Source organism: Stegostoma tigrinum, chromosome 10, assembly GCF_030684315.1.
Source record: "Stegostoma tigrinum isolate sSteTig4 chromosome 10, sSteTig4.hap1, whole genome shotgun sequence".
NCBI lineage: Eukaryota > Metazoa > Chordata > Chondrichthyes > Orectolobiformes > Stegostomatidae > Stegostoma > Stegostoma tigrinum.
In genome coordinates, this window is record NC_081363.1 from 62,476,991 (window position 1) to 62,497,597 (window position 20,607).

The 20,607-nt window shown below is 41.7% G+C and overlaps 1 long non-coding RNA gene across 1 annotated transcript in view; it reads right to left on the reverse strand.

The window, feature by feature from the left end:
- Positions 1-617: 617 nt before the first annotated feature.
- Positions 618-20,607, reverse strand: part of LOC125455943 (uncharacterized) — a 66,355-nt gene continuing 46,365 nt past the window's right edge. Inside the window, exons 2-4 of the long non-coding RNA XR_007248353.2 lie at positions 2,847-2,978; positions 2,459-2,629; positions 618-875 (exon numbers count right to left, since the gene is read on the reverse strand). This is a non-coding gene — a long non-coding RNA (uncharacterized LOC125455943). The remainder of the gene's footprint in view (positions 876-2,458; positions 2,630-2,846; positions 2,979-20,607) is intronic.

The following is a 20,607-nucleotide window of genomic DNA, read 5'->3' on the forward strand; positions in this document are numbered from 1 at the left end:
TCAATCTACAGATTATCCCAAAAGAAAGGATTCAATACCTGAACAAAACAATTCTCAGTATCCATGTTTTCAGAGAGCTCATGAAAGTGAGCTAAATTACCAGAATTTTTAACAAAGTAGTTTAACTTATGAGCTTTTCCAGACACTTGCCATTATGGCTTAACCAGCTCATATTATATATTTACTGGAGTTGATTGGAATCTGGTATTTTGCCAGAATTATGAGATGTCAACCGGAGTCTAGAACAGATTTGAGAAATAAAACAAGAAAATTAAAATCATCAAGGCGCAGTTTTCATAATGCAAAAGAGGAAAATTTGCAAAGAACTAGTACAGAAAGAATTTACAACATTTCTATCACTACATAAGAAAGAATATACTACAAATTGTCAGGTTAGTGCTTGTAATGTACAACAATTACATGTCAGTACGTATGAATTTGGTTTCCATAGCTCCACTGAAAGTCTACCTACCTCTCACTGGGGGGTCACCATGTGTTGCCAACTTCTTCCAGTGCGACAAACCTTCTTGAGAAGGTCTTACAGGTGGATTTTCTCTATGTGCACTGGAAGCAACTAATTCAGTGTTATCTAGATACTACACAACCCCAATGGCTCACAGATGCTGGATTTCCTAACTTTGACAACTTGGGTTCATTGAATGATTCAGTACTATGAAACAAGTACTGAACTGCAAGGAGGACCAGAGTTATTTAAAAAGCCTGGCATCTGACTTACATTTTCAATTGATTTTGAAAAAAAAACCTTGCTCTTATAAAGTTTCTCCGAGTACTCGGAATGCATTTGTAATTTGGTGCTGAATTACTGGATTTGAGTGTTGCTGTATTCTCACACGGATGGTAGAGGAGAAGGTGACCTGTAAACACAGAAACTGCGTTAGTCATGGGGCAGGAATAGTGCCTCAGGCTCTGCAGAGTGATATGAACATAACAGAGGCTTTAGGCAGCGCAAGCTGTTTGATGTCCTCCGCCAACTTAACAGTGACAGAACTCAGTCTGGGGTCAGACAATATTCAGTGCGTACATTTATCAGAGCTCTCTTGTGTACTGATCCATTGAGATAATAAAAGTAAAATACTGTGGATGACAGAATTCTGAAATAAAAACAAAAAGTACTAGAGAAACTCACCAGGTCTGACCCCATCTATGGAGACCGAAAGAGAATAATTCGTGATGTGACTCTTCTTTGGAACTGAAAGGGGTTGGAAAATTGAGATTTTATGCTGTAGACAGAGGGGTTGGAGAAGAAAGTGGAATGCTTTGTGAACAGAAGTAAAGTCAAAGGGATTGTTAATAATTTGCACCCTAAGCTGCAAGACCACATGACCAGGCAGTCAGTCCAAGATTCCAGCCAGTCAAATTATTTGAGCTTGCTTTGCCATTCATTATGATCATGGCTGATCATCTAACTCAATAGACTGTATCTGCTTTTTCTCCATATCCTTTAATCCATTTACAACCAAGTGTATATCTAACTCCTTCTTGAAATCATACAATGGTTTTGACTTTGACTGCCTTCTGAGTCAGTGAATGCCATGGGCTCATCACTCTCTTGGTGAAGAAATTTCTCTTTATCTACTCCTAAATAGTTTACCCTGTCTTCTCAAACAGTGACCCCAAGTTCAGGACTCACCTCCAGTAGGAACATTCTTCCTGCACCCACCCTGTCTAGTGCTGTTAAAATTTTACATGTTTCAATGTTAGAGGCAGCCCATTGGAAGATGGTATAAGCAGAACTGATGCGATGAAGATGGAGAAACTGGGAGAATGGAGAATCCTTACGTGAAGCAGGGAGTGAGGAGGGTGCAGTTGAGTGTAATCTTATGGAAGCCAGTGGTTTGTAATGGTTGCTGGTGGCCAGCCTATACCAGAAATGAAATAGTCAAGGAAGGGAAGTATGAGAAATGAACCAGATGTCATTAAGAGAAGGATAGAAATTAAAAGCAAAACTGATGATTGTTTTCCAACTCTGGTAGCAACTATGAAAGATTTGTAGGAGGACCCAAGCTGGACTAGAACAAGGAATGTTCAACATACCACACGAATAGACAGGCATAACTAGGAACCATGTTGTTGGCCCATGACCATACGTTTGACTTGAGATGGGTTGAAAATGAAATGTGTTAATAGGAGAAGTTGTTCAAAGTGGGAAAAAGCTCGGCCAGGCGAAGGACGGTCCAGGACTCTTTCCAAGGAAGAAATGGAGAACATTCAGACCACCCTGACAGGAGACAGATGTGTAGAGGGATTGTACATTGGGGTGATAAAGTGATAGCTGGGACCAGGACACTGGAAATTTTGGCACTGAAGTAAACGATCAGAAGAATCTTGAATTGAAATCATCATCTGAGTCCTCTGCCTCAGAAACCATCCATGAATCTCCAGTAAACCTGAAAATTAGCCATTCCTTATCTGTAATGTAACTGCAGTCCACTGGTACCTGGTATCTCTGCAGCCGCTGATCCCTTCTCTTTAGATGCACTTGCAGATCCAGTATCTGAGCTGGGGGCAATAAATGATGCATCAATAAATGGGGCTTCTTCAGTGGTGCTACGCTGTTCTCTCTTTCTCTCTTACTTTTTCTTCCTTTTGAACAGCAGTGGTTGGGTTTCTGAAAGATGGAATTCAAAAGCAGAAGATTGGTGTATGGAAGGTGCAAAGTGAGTGGGTAGGGATTAGGGGCAGGGTTAGGAGGCAGCATGTTCTTAGTCTCTCCATCATCACCATGATCTCCATCATGCTCATGATGCAGATAGCAGGATATGGATGATCTGAGAATTGAGAAGGGGCATAAGGCAGAGGCGTACTATCATCCTCAATGTTCTCACCAAAGCTGGAAGATGAGCTGTGTTACAGTCAATTAATAATGCTGAGAGCCACCTCCTCTGCAGAGTTCAGGAAGTGCTGGTGTCCTTGTCCTCCCACTGGCTGTGATCCCTTCTGTAATGTGTAACTTCGTCCTGCAAGGAAGAGGACAGATTCTCAGTAATTATTTAGCACTGTGGTTGAGTGATGTCTCTAAAATAGCTGAACAGCTACTGATGGGAATATCTGGATGTAGTGGGTGGTGAATATGAGGCTGACTGCATTTGATATGTAGGGGTGATTGAAGTATCAGGATGTAGGACAAGTCCCATGTGATGGGGATTGTTGATCGATGAATGTTGGGTGTCTGGGACATTGATCAGCTGGGAAGTTTTTAGGTATTCTGGATTGGAGGTTTTGCAGGGAAGATGAATCGTTGGCTGCTCTACCTGTGTGAGCATTTACTGTCAGGTCTTTGGTGTCAGGCACAGCATTAAACTGTTTGCTCCCAATCTTTCCTGAAAGTAAATCTTGAGCATCTTTCTGCATTCCTCCTCCCCCAAAAAATTATGGTTCTGCCCCCTCTTCCAAGGCTACAACTGAGAACTTTGAAACAACATTTCATAGAATCCCTATAATGTAGAAACAGGGCCTTTGGCCCAACCAGTCCACACTGACCCACACAGCATTCCACCCGGACCCATCCCCTTAATCTACACACCCCTGAGCTCTATGGGCAATTTAGCGTGGCCAATCCACCGAGCCTGCACATTTTGAACTTTGGGAGGAAACCAGAGCACCCAGAAGAAACCCATGAAGATGCAGGGAGAACGTGCAAACTTCACACAGACAGTTACCTGAAGGCAGAATTGAACCCGGGTCTCTCATGCTGAGGCAGCAGTGCTAACCAGTGAGCCACCATGCCACCCTAAAAACATTTGTCGCTTCTCTATAACCTGTTTTCCATATTTTAAATCGGAGCAATATTATTCAATGCAATTTCCCTTTCAGAAGAACAGCTTTCCTTTATGAGCAAATATTTGGCAAACCACTTGGCTCGAGCTCTTAATTGTGCACAAAGACAGCCACCATGCTCAGTCCTACTCTAAGTTATGGTTATTAAGTGGGACAACCAAATTTCCATGCTGCTCGCCTCCAGTGCAATCAGGGTGAAAGTTTTTTTTCACCACTCGTAGGACGTGGGCATCACTGGCTGGCCAGCATTTATTGCCCACCCCTAGTTGTCCTTGAGAAGGTGGTTCTGAGCTACCTTCTTGAGCCATTGCAGTCCGTGTTCTATAGGTGGTTGTGGTGGTGTTGGTGGTGAGTTCCAGGAGAGTATTTAATTTTTAGCCCATCATACCAAAAGGCCCAGCAGAAGATCCTAAATAAAGAGAAATCAACAGAATATTTTCGATTTCCTTTATTAGTTTTGTAAATGGTGCAAAAATGTGCGTTGCTTTCTTAGAACAGATTTTTAACACTGCTAAAAGAAGCTGCTGGAGTTTTGATGTCAAAAACAACAATATATTGGAACATTGTACAAATAGAATATGGGAAGATAGTACTAACTCTGAATTTAAGAACTTTTGTGTTATAATTAATGATTTGCCATAGCACTGCTCACTGTGCATTGGAGCATTCACTGCTTTGCAACAGCAGGACCATTATGCCATGCAGACACAATGTTTTATTAAAATAATAAGTGGGATATTTAGGTTTTTGGGAAACTTTTAGATCAAATGTAAAGGAAGGGATTGGAGACAATCTGTCTGCTGCTACAAGAGAAACATATCTAAAAAGATCTTTCCCTTTAAGACCACAAAGTGTCGTCTCTGGAAAGTATCCCAACAAAGTGCACCTTGGGCTCAATTGCAGGCTGCTTGTTGTTGCTGAGAGAATGCTAACTTTAGATTAGCAGCTGTTTGTAACTCCCTACACATTCTGTGATCAATTAGAAGCTAATTGCTGTTGCAGAAGGAAGTGAAGATTTGTTGTTATTTTATGAATATAGAAGTTGAATCAATCAGGTGTAAATGTGATGCTTTCAAGCCTGACACTTCAGGTGTGATGAATTCATGAGGCTTTTATATGCAGAGATAGGAAAGCCTATAACTTCTTCAGACTGTCATCTGCCGTACTAATGTAGAGAGCGATAGATGTAAAAAGGCAACAATTTTCAGGGCCCTCTGAGGCGATTGCCAATTAAATTCTCTGTGTCCATTTTATTGTAGAGGACTTTTTAACCAGTGCCCTGTCGAATCATTGATCAGCTGGTTGGGACTAAATAAAACTTTGTTTTGAATTTTAAATAATACTCACTTTTACTCTTCACTTGAATTGGAAATTTCAATCTTTTGAAATCAATCAGAATATTTTCTGACATGTCAAAACTTTATTTAAAATCTCTTGATGTTTGTTCTTGCAGTTCTCTGAGATATCACCTGAAAAGAAAGAATTCTGTGCTCCTCCATCTAATTTGTATGTTTATATACATTCCACTCGCCTCTCTACCTGTATCCTCCGTGGAGTTCGCAAAACCTCCAAGGTCTGTGTTATCTACAAAGTTTGCAGTTGAGTACTGTGCATTCAGCTCTAGGTCACTAGCGAGCCACCAGGACAAATAGATGTTGATCATCAACATTCTGCTAAGTTCCGGTTCTGCAAGAGAAATAGCAGGAAAATATCAAACTTGGACAACAACAATGAATGCGGGAGATGGGGGTTAAGTGGGTGAGGAGGAGTTTCTCCCACTTGTGAATACAGGATGCAGCCCTCCACCCTCCCCATCATTTCTGGACTTCCAGTGACACAGCCCCAAGGTTAGGTACCCTGCTATTTGCTCTATGAACTATCCTACAAACAACCACTGTGTGTCAGTCAGTGCACTCCAAATGTTCAGAGGAAGCGGCAAATGGACTTTGCACACAATGCTCCATAAAAATCCACACTTTTGTGTTAAATCTATAGTTGTCTGTTTAATTCCCATCAAGGAAATTCAAGTTATGACAGTCCGGAATTGGGGCTGAAATTATGTGCTAAATTCAAATTTTCAACCTGCTTGTTTATTAGCTTAGCATCCATATAATGCCTGTTTTCATCTGTTCCTCAAAATAACTTCTGTGATCCTCAGTGAATACTTTTTTCCTAAATTTTGCATTTATTAGCAAAAAGGATCTTAGTGCTGTTTTCACATTTTAGTCCAGTCATATCAAACACACCCAGCTCCCAGTACATCACTATTACAATGGAAAGGCTGGGTTCTGATGAAGAGTCACTGGGCTCGAAACTTAACTCTGCTTTCTCCCCAGAGATCCTGCCAGAACTGATGACTTATTCCAGAAATTCTGCTTTTGAGTCAGATTTACAGCATCCACAATCTTTGTTTTACTACAGAAATAGTAATAAAGGACCCTTTTGTTGTCTTAGTTCAGATGAGTAGTACAGTTTTACTAAACAGCACTGCATCAGGTCAGCAATTTCATTTTTTGCCAAGAGTGAATGGGAATACAGTAACAGGAAAGAGGACATTGAGGTTACTAATTTGGGGTTAAAATAAATCACTGCTGGCAGTATAGGAATGGGAAACACTGAAAATAGCAGGCTTTGGTGCAAATCTTATGAATGGACATGTGTGTGCACTGTAGAGATGCAGATCAATGACTAAGACTGGTTTCACACCTGACCTGACATTTATGATTTCCCACCCCTCACAGATTTTGCTGATACCATCTCATATACACATGCTGCTATCCAAGAGACTCCTCACACTAATACTATTTGCAAAGGTTAACATGGGACTTGAGATGCTGTGCTGGCAAAGTTGTACTGAGTCACTGGCTCTCTGTACCCGCTGCCCTGATAAAACTACCCTGTCCTCTTGCTTTTCTCTGGCTAAAGAGAAGACAGTGAAGTCTTTTATGTGCAGGGCCTTTTTTTCACCTTCCTGATGCACAGAGAACTGGAATGTTAGTACTAAATCCTGTCCAGGAGAATTCCCACAATCTGAGCCCACGCCATCTGTGAAATATCCTACAATGGAAAGGATCCAACAACATAGTAATCAAATAACTGAGGGCAATGGTGATCTTCACAGTCACTGGCAGTGCCATCTCACCAACAGCCTCCCATCTCTGCAGCTGCTGGCAAGATCGGTGGAGGTGGTACAAATCAGTGATGTATTTTTTCTGGTGTTGACATCATTTTGGTGCTGCAGCATTAGGGGACTATGTTGCTGGAGGAGTTCTGGGAAATTGTTTAAATCAGAGGGGAAATACGATGGAAATTTGAGTTTAATGAGTTTAGTGAAAGATCGTCAGCAGAAAACCCGGATATCTGATGGGGGAGAACATTGTTTCAGAGATAGGAGAAACTGCAGATGCTGGAGAATCTGAGATAACAAGGTGTAGAGCTGGATGAACACAGCAGGCCAAGCAGCATCAGAGGAGCAGGAAGGCTGACGTTACAGGCCTAGACCGATCTTCAGACCCTTACTTTTTCTGAAGAAGGGCCTAGGTCTGAAAAGTCAGTCTTCCTGCTCCTCTGATACTGCTTGGCCTGCTGTGTTCATCCAGCTCTACACCTTGTTATCTAATGGGGGATGCAGTTACCATCCTCTTGAGCTGAAGCATTATAGAGAGATGCAATGTGTTTGGGTGATGTGTCTTATAGCTAAATAGCTGGCAGTGTGTGGAAACTGGAAGATGGTTATGAACCTGGTAGCAGCAGAAGGTGTGTGAGGGTAAGGTGGAGTTTCTAAATGCTAGGCTTGATTTATGACTATAAGGGATCATTGATGGGTGAGAATGTTTTATATACACATATACTTGCAAAAAAAACCAACTAACTAAACAAAAGCTGTCTTTATTGAATACTCCATCTAACAATCAACTTCCAGGCACTCATAATATGGTTGAACTTTAAACGTCAAAATCAAACGAGTTGTAGATTGACTTACTAATGTTTATGTGCAGATTCTTTATATTATTTTGCAATTCCAATTAACATCATTGCTGATCCACTGCTCCCAAATTTCCATTGATTTACATAGAAACCTCTTTGGTTGCCCAACATTAATAAGAGTGTATGCAGAGCCATGCCGTTGTGCATTCACTTCACTGCGTTTCTTTCAACTTGAGGAGTGTTGGAAGGTAGCGACCAATTTCAACATAATTTCCTGCAGCTGAACAGGCACACTCTTCCAATCCTCCTTAGATATGGTGGTGTTTCAAGGGCAGGGACTGCAATTTTACAAACAAAAAACTCCTGTTCAAAAAGGGATGTAAGAATAAACCCCATAACCACAAGCCAGTCAGTTTAACCAGCGGTTAGTAAAAAACCCAACAATTATAATCTGGCCCAAACTTGAAAGTCACAAGGACAATTGGTTGAGCTTTTACATGAGGTAACGGAGAAGGTTGTTGAAGACAATACAGTTAATGTGGTATCCAAGACATTTTAACAGTGTTTGAAAAAGTGGCATAAAATAGGTTTGCCAGTGAAGTTGAATCCCTAGAATAAGAGGTACAGTTACAGCATGGATACCAATTTGGCTCGGATGACGGGAAACAGAGATTTGTGGTGAGCAAGGTTTTTGAGACCGGAGGCAGATACACAATAGAGCTCATGTGTCAGTTGTAGGATAATCTTTTTCTTGGTTTATTTTAGTGACCTAGAGCTGAGTGCACAGGACACAATTGCAAACTTTGCAGATAACACAGAGTTTGGAGTTATTCTGGACTCTCAGGAGGATAAGGTCGAGATGCTGGAAGAATGTATACAGATTATTGCAAATAATTCAATATACAAATTAGGAGCATTGTAGTTCATTCAGCCCTTCAAACCTGTTATCCATTCAAGAAGATTATAGCTAACTGGTTTATTGCCTGAATTCTGCACGCTCGTCTACCCAGTAACCTTTAACACACTTGCTGAAGAAGTATTTGGACACCTCCACCTGAAAAATAGACAAGGATTCTGCTTCTCTCACAGTGAGGATCTGGAGGAACACAGCAGGCCAGGCAGCATCAGAGGAGGAGGAAAGTTAATATTTTGGGTTGGGACCCTTCTTCTGATAACACTGTGTTATCTCTGACTCCAGCATCTGCAGTTTTTACTATTTCTGTTTCTATCAGCTTTTCAGGAAGGGAGTTCCAAAGACTCATATCCCCTCAAAGAAAAATGTATTTCACCTCATCTATTTTAAATGGGTGACTTCTACTTCTAGATTCTCCCATAAAAAGAAATTCACTTTCTACACCTAACCCGTCAAGACCTCTCTACTTCACCGACGAAGTGTCTGGGCAAGTGCTGATCCCCTCTAAGCTCCAGCATATACAATCCCAGCCTGCCCAATATTTCCTCAAGACATCTACCAACATTCCAGATAGTAGTCTAGCAAATCTCTGAAATTTCTCTAACATGTTTTCATCCTTCACTAAATTAGGTAGTCAATACAGTGTGATAGTACTCCAGGCATCGTCTCACCAGTGTCCCCATAACTGAAGTGTAACCACTCTACATTTCTATACAGTTCCCCTTGTGATAAATCATAACTTTTTTTTAGCTTTCTAATTACTTGCTATAACTGCATACAACCCTTATTTCTGATTCAGATCCTTTGGCATCTTAGAGCTGTGTACTTTAATGCTATTTAGATAATCTGTTTTTTAAAAATTCTTCCTTCTAAAATGGCTAATTTTTCCAGATTATACACCAGTTGCCACATCTTTGCCTAATCAATTAACCTATCTATATCTTTTTGCAGACTCCATGTGTCATCTCACAATCTACGTTGTGCCATGAGCAAATTTAGCAACCATATTCTTTGTTTCTTTAACTAAGTCATTCATATAAGTTGTAACCAGTTGAAAGTCCCATCATCGATTCCTGTGGCACACCATACATTATATCTCATCAACTTGAAAAAGATCCACTTATGCTACTCATTGCTTCCTGTTAGCCAGCCAAACTTCTATGTTTGCCAAAATGCTATAATTTACATTGGGAGCTTTTATTATTCGCAATCCCCCACTCACTGTCCTCTGTTGAACTCTGAATATTGTGTTGTTTTTCTGCATATGCATAGTACCTCTGTATTTGAAGTCACTGGAATTCTACTTGATGACACAGCATTGCTGGAATTGCGTATGTTTCTGAATTATTTGCAATAATCTGCAGGTAAGAAGTTTGCAGGGCTGTCGGGAAAAGATGGGGAGAATGGGATGAACTAAAGTGTAGTTGAAGATGTTGGATGTCTCAGGATAAATGATTTCTTTCTGTGCAAGAAGTATTTAGTTATTTGGTGAAACACTGATTTGTGTCCTTTTTGATTTGCATGAAAAGTTTCTCCTTAAAACAAACCAACTTTTGTACAATGACAAAAAAAACAAAATATCGTTCTTACAATTAAATTTTATTACAGAGAAGTCTAACAATACCAAATATTACCTAAACTTCCGTAGAACACATTGCTTTATCATTTTGTGATGTTCATATAACTTAAAGTAAGAACAAATTTAAAATGTTAACAAATTTATAAAAGAGTACTTGTAACTTTATTTGGTTTTTAAATAATGAGAATATAACTATTGATGATGTGCTGTCATGATTGATTATGTTATTGAATAATTTATAGCCTTATGAGTCATGCATACCTTTCTGTGCATATCAATTTACTCTAAATCTCACCACTGTAAGCATGAAATTCATCAAATCTCCTTAGCCAGTTCCTTTGAAAACCATGATCACAAAGGACAAGTATTGCAGATACATGGGTACACCACAACCTGTAAAGTGCCCTCAGACACACTCACCATCCTGACTTGAAAATCTATCACTATTCCTTTAGTGTTGTTGCATCAACATCCTGGAATTCCCTCCCTGACAACTTATGGGTCTACCAATAACAAATGAACTGTGATAACAAAGTGTGGAGCCGGATGCCCTTCATCAGAAAAGGGGGATGGGGAGAGGGTTCTGAAATAAATAGGGAGAGGGGGGAGGCGGACCGAAGGTGGATAGAGGAGAAGATAGCCAACAATCCCAGAGAAGATAACCACACTGAGCCCTGTCGAATTTTCACCATTCCCCTGGACCTCCCCCTGAGGATGAATGGTCAGTCCTCAGCAAGGGGCTCACCTTTGTTCCCCTCCACCCACACATCAACAAATACCAGTCATGTTTGGACATCAAGCAGTTTATCCGCCGCCTTCGCCTCTCCACCTATCTTCTCCTATATCCACCTTCGATCCGCCTCAGTAACAAATTGATAATTTGATGATACACCCAGATCTTGTGACAGTGACTTTGTCTGAAGGTGTGGTTGATTTCTCATGGTCATCAGTGATATTTTATATCACTTCTGTTTAAATTTGGGATTTTGTATGCAAATGCACTACAGCCAAGTTTTGGTCCATATTCGCCACTGAATGGGCTCTTCCCTCAGTCTGCATTTAGCAGTTCAAATTCAGCTCAATAGAAGCTTTTGGTTTTATAATCTGTATTCTTCTAATGCCATTAAAATTTTCGTCTTATATGTGTCATGTTTATTCTTCTCCTTTATACCACTCTAAGTAGCCTCTTTAACAATTTTCTGTTTTCTGTGAAATTTGGATCTCCTCCACTTGTGGCTTCAGTGATTGCTTGAATTCCTCTAAGTCTTGCTTGAGGTCCTTCACTAGAGAATTATTGCTATCAGTTATTTCTGAATGGGCTGTCACACAAGAGATTTGCAGCTCTTTGTGCACATCCACCTGTTTGTGCAGGTCTATTTTTCCAGTTTTGCTTCAATCTCAAGCCAATCTTTCTTCAGCTGCTTCTGGTGAATCTTATCTAGTTTATGTGTGAGTTACTCTAGATCATCCTGTGAACTGACAATCTTTCCACTGGATTGATGATATAGAGCTTGTAGTTCATCCTTCTTTTCTCCCCCTTTCACCTCTTCCTTCATTTTTATGAGCTGAAGAGGGTTGTACCATAAAGAGTTTGGCATCATAGAGATTCTACTTTCATTTCTGGTTGTATCCTGAGCTAGTCGTTCAATCTTTTCTTCTTCCGTTTTCATTTCTCCCTTCAAAGCAGAGAGTTCCACAATTCCAATCAAAAGGAAATGCTGCATTCTTCTTCAGTTCTGCAAGCATCTTTAAATAGTTTGCTGTAGTTCCTGTTGTGTCTCTAGTTGCCTGACTGATTTCAAGGAGTTAACAGCTTTCTGGTATATGTGCAATTTCTGGTTCAGCAGTGCTTGTGATGTGGAAAATTCATGACTTCCAGGCAGATTGACTGTACTTGCATTCCAGCATTATAGAACTGGTGAATTGTTGTGTGCTGAAAGTTTTACATTTGTAGGTTTATTTACAGCTTACTATAACTGTGGGTAAACATTCTGCATAATTCATACTTGTCACCATTCAAACTTAGACAATAATGAATAGTCACAAGTTTCCAGAGAAAGCCAGAAGAACTGTGGATGCTGTTAATCAGGAACAAAAACAGAAGTTGCTGGAAAAGCTCAGCTGGCCTGGCAGCATCTGTGAAGAAAAAAAATCAGTTAATGTTTCGGGTCCAGTGACCCTTCCTCAGAAGTTCTGAGGAAGGGCCACCAGACCCGAAATGTTAACTCATATTTTTTTCGGCACAGATGCTACCAGATCTGCTGAGTTTTTCCAGCAACTTCTGTTTTTGTACAAGTTTCTGGAAGACAGGTAAATGGAATATTTGCAAACATTTCAAATGTGTGGTGACATTGGATGTTTTCCTTGAGATTGATAATGTGAAATATGTACCACTACTGTTTGTCTTGCTATGTAAGTTTTCAGGTTGTGGTTTGGTTAATCATTTCATGTACATCTCTCTAGTACAATCAAAGATTGCCCTTCATAATTTTGTAGCCCTCTATCAGGTCACCCACTCAACCTCTGTCGTTCTAGTGAGAACAATGCAAGTTTCTCCAACCTCTCCTCAAAGCTAATGCTAGTAGGCAATATCTTGTGTGCTGTCTGTTTTGGTTGGTGTATGGTTCTTTGTCGCTGCATCAGCATTTACTCTGCCTTTGCCAATAGACTTTTCTGCCACACGTCATGGAAAATTGATGAAAAGCTGGGCATTGCCTCACAATGTTTGGATGATCTCATGATAATGTCAACCATTGAGTTTGTACTTAGGACCAATAAGCTTTGTTGACTTACAGGATCACTTCATACTTGTGCCTCTTCCTCAGTAGCAATGCTACATGTCTTCAGTTTGTATAGTAAATGTTTCTGGATAGCATCCATGGGGTGGATGTGATCACTAACATGACAATTCCATTTTGTAGCTCTGAAAAATCACAGAATGACCCTTTTTTCTGCATTGGCTGACAAAGTGGTAAAAGGAATTCTGTAGGCTTCTGTCTAAATGGCATGAATTCTAGTTGATATATATAGATGTTTAATTTGACGCTGACTTAGTATTCTAACATAGTCAATATCTTCTGGGGATCTTCTAGCTCTTCGGCTGTTAACCTAGACATATCAAATCTGTGTTAACCTTGAATCACAATTAATTAACAAATCTTAATGTCTTGATTTTCAACTTGAACACGCTGAAATCTGGAATCTATAGCTCAAAATGCTGTTTAAACACTTTAGGAGATTTGTTATACCCCAATTTAAACTAAGGAATGTTTTGACAGTAGCTTCTTCCTTTGCTCGGTATTGATCTGACACACATACTTAGTTAGTTGCTTTTCTCAAGTGAGTTAAACTGACCACTTGTTAGGGATTTGTCAGCCTATCAGCAAGCTGTGATTTCAACATATTTTGATGCTGAGATGAACGAAGATACCAAAAAGTGTCTCATGTGCTTTAGCACACAGTAAAACTGGTGACTATGCATTTCACCTGCAGATTAACTTGCTTGCTCGCTGTTCAAGCATGATTAGCTTCATCAGCATGATATTTTCCACTGTTCACCATGTAATTGTTAATGATAATGTTCTCAAAAAGAATTGCTTTTCAGAGCTTGGTTAGCTTTGTGGGCTCATTTACTTAAAACAGGAAAAGCATGATAAGTTGTAAGGCAATTATGACAAAAAAATCAATTGACTCCCATGTGTACAGCTTGCAATGCCTTAGCAGACCAAGTGTCAGACAGAGTTGCAGGATTGTACACTCAGGATACAAGCAGTTCTTAAATGTGAGCTCTCAAAGTATACATACAGAAAGTACTGCATTTCTGGGGTAACTTCAACCCACAACATTCTGACTCAGAGAAAGATATGCACTGAGCCACAATTGAGATGAGACAAAGGACTGTCAGGATAGGTATCACAAATATGGATTAGATACATAATCACGCTCTATTCTGACATGCAGTATTTTTTTAAACCTTGCTGTAGCTGTGTTATTTTACTGTCAATGGACATGCTTGAGATACAAAGAATGAGACTGCGACATCAGTGCCAATGTAGCCGTATTGAAAATAATTTTATGCCAGGTCTAATGTGTGCAAGACATCTGACTAATTACTGAAACTTATTCTACTTGCAGACAGTAAGGACAGAGGTTATTGCCGAAGCAATCTGGAATGAGTTTTAACTGAGTTGTTAAAAACGCAAAGACTGTGAATCGACCACTAAATAATCAAACACAATTTTAGAAACTTGTAGCGACTTTTGCAGCTTTAACTTATCCTTCCATTCAATTTCCTTCTTTGTTACATTATTATTATTATTATAGGATTACAAGACTCTTGTTTTACCTCCTCCTATTCCTTGACTTTGCTGGGCCATGCACTAATTCTGAACGGCATGGAGTAGGAACCTGTCCCTGAATCTGCGGGAGTAACTATGACTCTCTTATGAGGTCGCATATGCCCACTATGACGTTTTGACGTATTTTTGGCGCATAGTGTGTGTCGTGCCTCCCCGTTGGCCCCGCCGGTAAGCCCAGTAGTCCTGGCTGCTGGGTGACCAAACGACCAGAAAAAGCATGTGACGGCCGTGGTCTATACAGACCAATCCTCAAAAAACCAGTATGGTTTTTCCAGTTTCACTGGAGCAGTCTGGCTGGGGAGCATCCCAGATAAACAACCCCCCCCCGCCCCCCCACAGCCTCGTCCACAACCGCGGGCTGTGATAAGTCATTAGGTTGTACATGTTTAAAACCCGCAACAAGGTCCATCTCGGTCCAGGCCGAGACAGCGACCTTGAGACGTTACCTCCTACCTTACATGGAGCTGAGACCGGTCACCCCTCCCAGGGGGCCGGCTCAACCTGTAACGGATGCCATAGATAACGTTGCAGAAGGCACCATAAGGGCAGCCCACCCTACGGTTGAGACAAGCATAACCACCCAAACCTTCTACAACCAAGGTTATCGAGACATGAAGCAGGGCACAGACGAAAAAACGGTAAATGAGACTGGCGATGAAACAGCTGATGCAACTGTCTTCATGGAAGGAGTTGTTATCGAGCCAGTGTGTGACAGAACATCCGTCTCGGAGGTAATCATCCACTATCCCGTCGATGGGCTATTCTGTAAGGACTGTGACACCCTCTTACCCACGGTGAGCCTGTTCAAGATCCATATGACTAAAGTGCACGGAATAAAGAACATCCGAACAAAATGTTCATGCTGCGATAAGGCAGGAGAATACCATTCAATAGCCTGCCATTATCCCAAATGCAAAGGAACGAAACAACCCCCAACCGGGGACTTTGCATGCAGCGCGTGTGATCAACGGTTTTCAACACAATCAGGCCTTGGTCAACACGAGAGGCACAGGCAACCGGTTCTACGGAATGAGAAATGCCTCAAACCAGCACCCAAAGTCAAGGGCGAACCTGGGAGAAGCGACCGCGTATGGTCACAGTAGGAGGTGGCACTCCTGAGGGAATTGGAGGCGAGATTTGCAGGATGCAAATTTATAAACAAATCCATCGCAAGCATCCTTAAAACCAAAACACCAAAGCAAATCTCAAACAAGCGCAGACTCCTGGCAAACACCCCGACAGAGGTCCAGACCATCTGCGAGCCAACGATAGACTTGCACAATTCTGAGGCAGAGAGTGACCAGGAGAATTCTGATGATCAAGCCCAACGCCAAAGAGCCAGCCGAAAAACACTGGCTTCGACCTCTAAACATCGGGACGTAGATAACCAACTTACACAAGCTGAGGAGCTCTTGAGCGCAAGGAAGGACCCGGACACGCTTGCCCTCGGAATCAGACTAGTGGAAAGTATTACCGACCTACTAATCAATAGTAGGAAAAGACAGGACAAAAACAAGAGGCCTCAAAAAGATTGGGCCAAGAAGGACAAAAAGCCCGGTAGCAATACCGGAGCCAAAAAACGGTGAGCAGCACGTAAAGCGCTGTTTAGAGCAACACTACGGCTTTACAAAACCAACCAGCGTCAACTAGCTCGCGAGATCATGGGGGCGCCGACCACATCCGCTTATCCTCTCTCAAAAGAGGAATTGGAGACATGTTTCCATGAGAAACTGTCTGCACCAAACAAGAAATCGAACATAAATAAGTATGCCCCATACACTGGCAAAGTCGATGACGGGTCCTTGATGAAACCCATACAGGTAGAGGAGGTTGAAGCGGCCAGCAAGGGAATAGATGAGAACAGTGCCGCGGGACCAGACGGCCTGAAACTGCAGGACATAAGAACACTCCATGAGCAGGAGGAAACTCGTCTACCCCGCCTCTTCTCCTTGTGGCTAAAGTCAAGCACGATCCCCGATTCACTAAAAAAGAGTCGAACGGTCCTGATTCCTAAGTGTGAGGATAAGGAATGCTTGAAAAGCATTGATAACTGGCGACCAATAGCCATCGGTCCAATGCTGCTCCAGCTGTTCACGAAAATAATGGCAAAATGCCTGAGTGAAACAGTCGAAATAAACCCCTGGCAAAAACAGTTTCTAGCAGCCACTCCCAGATGCAATGAAAACATTGTTATCCTCGAAAATATCATCAAGGGAGCAAAGCACAATCGTAAGGACCTCGCAGTTGTCTTTGTCGATCTAGCAAAAGTGTTCGACTCGGTTGGGCACAAACTATTGATCAAATCTCTGCAAAGGATGAAACTACCCAAAGCCTTTGTAAGTCTCATTGAAGACCTATACACTGGCAACACAACAGTGGTGGAAGGGAACGGGAACATAACCATCCCAATAACCATTGAGAGGGGTGTAAAGCAGGGCGACCCACTCTCACCAATACTATTTAACATTGCTTTGGATCCGTTGGTGTGGTCTTTGGAGAGGGCCAACTCAGGGGTCTCCATGCCCCTGGGCGGCAGAAGAGTCAACTGCTCGACTTTGGCCTTCGCGGATGACATCGCCCTTCTAAGCGACTCACATACTGGTATGGCTGGGAACCTGAAGCTACTCCAGGCATACTGTGACCATACGGGCCTCAGTATAAACACAGCGAAGACGAAGGGATTCCACTTCACTTTTAAAAGGAAAACCTTCTTGTACAATCACTTCGCAAACTGGAAGCTGAGGGACGAATCCATAGCCTACACACCCCCAGGTGACACCGAGAAATACCTGGGTGCCCGCATCGATCCATGGGCAGGTGTGGCAGAAGGGGAGTGGGAGGAGAAGCTTAAGTCCTGGGTTAAGGGAATACAGGCAGCACCTCTGCGACCACAACAATGGCTGGAAATCCTAAAAGTACATGTCATCTCCCAATTGTACTTCCATCTGATCCTGACAGAAGCATCACAGGCTACTCTCATAAAGCTGGACCAAATAATCTGCAATGCCACCAAAGAATTCCTACACCTACCACCTCATATCGCAGATGGAATGCTATATGCTAGCAACAAGAACGGCGGTCTAGGCGTCCCAAAACTGGAAGTGCAAATCCCATCCACGATTGTTCGCAAACGCGAGGCACTAAACATGTCCAGTGATGTGGTCATTTGGGCCTCCTTTCAATATAAAGGAGAGAGCAACACAGAGACCGTTGCGGGACTGCGTGAGCTCAAGGTCCTCAAGGAAATTGAAAATTTCCAACCTAGTAGCCGCAGCAGCAGCGAGGGGAAAATCAACCAGATGACCACCATCCAAGACATGATGCCGGCACTCCAGAAGGCAAATGCGGGATGACCAAAATCACCCATTAGGTATTCAGGCTGGAGGGAGTGGGAATTCAAAAAATGGCAAAAGCTGGAATGTCAAGGGGCAGGCATCCAATACTTTAGGGACGACAAGATCTCTAATTCTTGGACGAAGGCCGGAGTACAGCAAAAATCCTCTAGATTTATTAACAGCGTGCTCTTGTGGTGTAATCTATACCCGACAAGAACCACATTATCTAGAGGTAGGCCTAACCGAAACAAATTATGCCGAAGGTGTGAGATGGCAAACGAAACCATATCACACATCTCAGGATGCTGCCCATTCGTAAAAAATGCTCGGATAAAACGCCATAACAAGATCGCTGACCAGTTGCAGAAACATGTCAATAAGCACGGCTGGACATCGTATGTGGAGCCCAGACTGTTTGACAAAAATGGCTCCCTACGGAAACCTGATCTCATATTTAGAAAAGACCAGAAGATCGAGGTTGTAGATGTCACAGTGCAGTACGAGAATGACAGTAAAGCACTGGAAACAGCATGGCGAGAGAAACAGGAAAAGTATAAACACCTGAATGCCGAGGTCACGGAATTGACGGGAGGTGTGGTGCCCAGATACTTTGGCTTCGTGATGGGCGCACGAGGCAAGTGGCTAGATATGAATAACCGCCTCATGAAATTCCTCGGCATCGAGAGATACGATACATTCACCCAAAAGACATCAAGGCTCACTCTGTCACTGATGCTCGAACTCTTACAACTCTTCAGTGACAAGTGAGCAAAAACCGCAAACGGTGAGGTAAGATCCTCCACCGAGACAGAAGCAGGCCCACATAAGCCTTACAAAGCCAGTAACATCAGTAGGGCCCCGCTGATAATGACATAACAACCAGCCTCATATAACACCAGTATCACCTGGTCCTTGGTCTGTGGTGATGCTAAAGAGTACACAAACATCGACGAGCGATGTAAAGACTCGGAAAAGGCACTTCCTGGAGTGTTCCAAAATAGCCAATATTACTCTTAACTGACCACTAGCGTATGCCACATCGAATCAGGTAAGCTTGCAATTTCAGTGAAGCGAAGACTGAAAATAAAACCCAGTTTCCCGCAACCAGCTCCATCGGTGTTTAAATTTACGGTACCGTACTGCCTTAACTGACCCCAAAAGTGTTAATCCACCTCTGGACATCAACCATACATTTACCTGTCATCTGATCAGGTAGAGAATCTCTGTGCTTATATTTGAATAAATTTTGGTTTGCTAATAGACTCACTACATAATACCAGTGTTGTAATCAACAAATATGTAAATCCTAGATACAGGTTCTATTTAAATGTCACCAACGAATACTGCAAAAAAGACCCAAATGTTCAAAATCTGGTTCCTGTGGTAGTGCTATTGGTTTCTCTTGCAAGAATAACCCATTTAACACCATCTATACCCTCTACTGTCCTGTTAATTTCTTATCTAATTAGAAACTTTTCCACGTAAACCGACAATTCATTACCTTTCCTTCATTCTCTATTGAGGCACCTTGTCAAATGCTGTGCTTAATTGCGTCATGACGTACTGTAACTAGCACAGCAAGACATATTGAGACACTCACCGCAACCAGAATATGAGGATGGGAGTTCCCGGCACGTCAGCTTTTCTCAATGATGGCTTGCTAATAATTTGTTATTCTTGCAAAAAAAAACTTTCGCTCTCAATGTGTGTAAAATGAAGCTTGGAAACGTGAAAAAGAAGTGTTTAGGAAATTAACTACTGCTTGCATTTGGGATGAAATTACGCAATGATATGGTTTGCTCATTGAAAATCAACCAAATATTGCATATGTCTCTGCACCTTTGCCTTGGAAATTATAAAGAACTTTCAATTACGTGAAGAGCGCTGTCTTGTACTATTTTACCCTGCTCACCCATGGTTGCCTTTTCTTCATTGCATCAATATGATCAGTGAAGGCAGGGTACTTGCCCATCTGTTCGTCGCAATGCAAGAACAAAACCATCTGCTCCGCATCGCATGCCAAGTAAATAGCAATTGCCATTGTATGCTGTACAACATTATATCTGTAAGGGCTCTGACTTGTAAATTTGGAAGTTTTTTTTCATTAAATCCACTTTTTTGATATTATGGAATCTTTTGTCAGAAATGAGAAAGCCACTATAATTAATTGGGCTCAGTGTTTCCTCCTTGGTGCAATGACATTGACAGAGTTTTCGCCACAGTACTGATGCAATTAGAAAATTCTTGCATCCGAAGATTTCACCCAGTCACCCTTTCTCCACTGCTGGGGATGTATTATGGTTTGGTGGAGCATGTTAGGTTTGTAGGGGTGAAGTGGGACTGACATTTGTTCCCAATTGCATGAGCTGTCTAGACACTAGATTACAGTTTTGTCCTATCTCCCACCTTCCATAAATAAAAGAGTATTTCTTGCTGAGCTGCTGTTACTAGAAGTATTAACATAAGTTCAGTAAAATCAGGCCTTGTAAACACAGCATAGTGAACTACAGTTATATTAAACTATTGGGCTGAGATTGATGGATACAGAGCTGCAAAACCCAACTGACACGAATGGAGTGATTGTGGTTGCAATATAAGCTTTAAGCATTTTCATATACAGAGCTCCACTGTCCTGGTGGCTATATATTTTTTTTCAAATACTAACTGTACAGCGTAGAGTGTTCATTCACTTGAAAC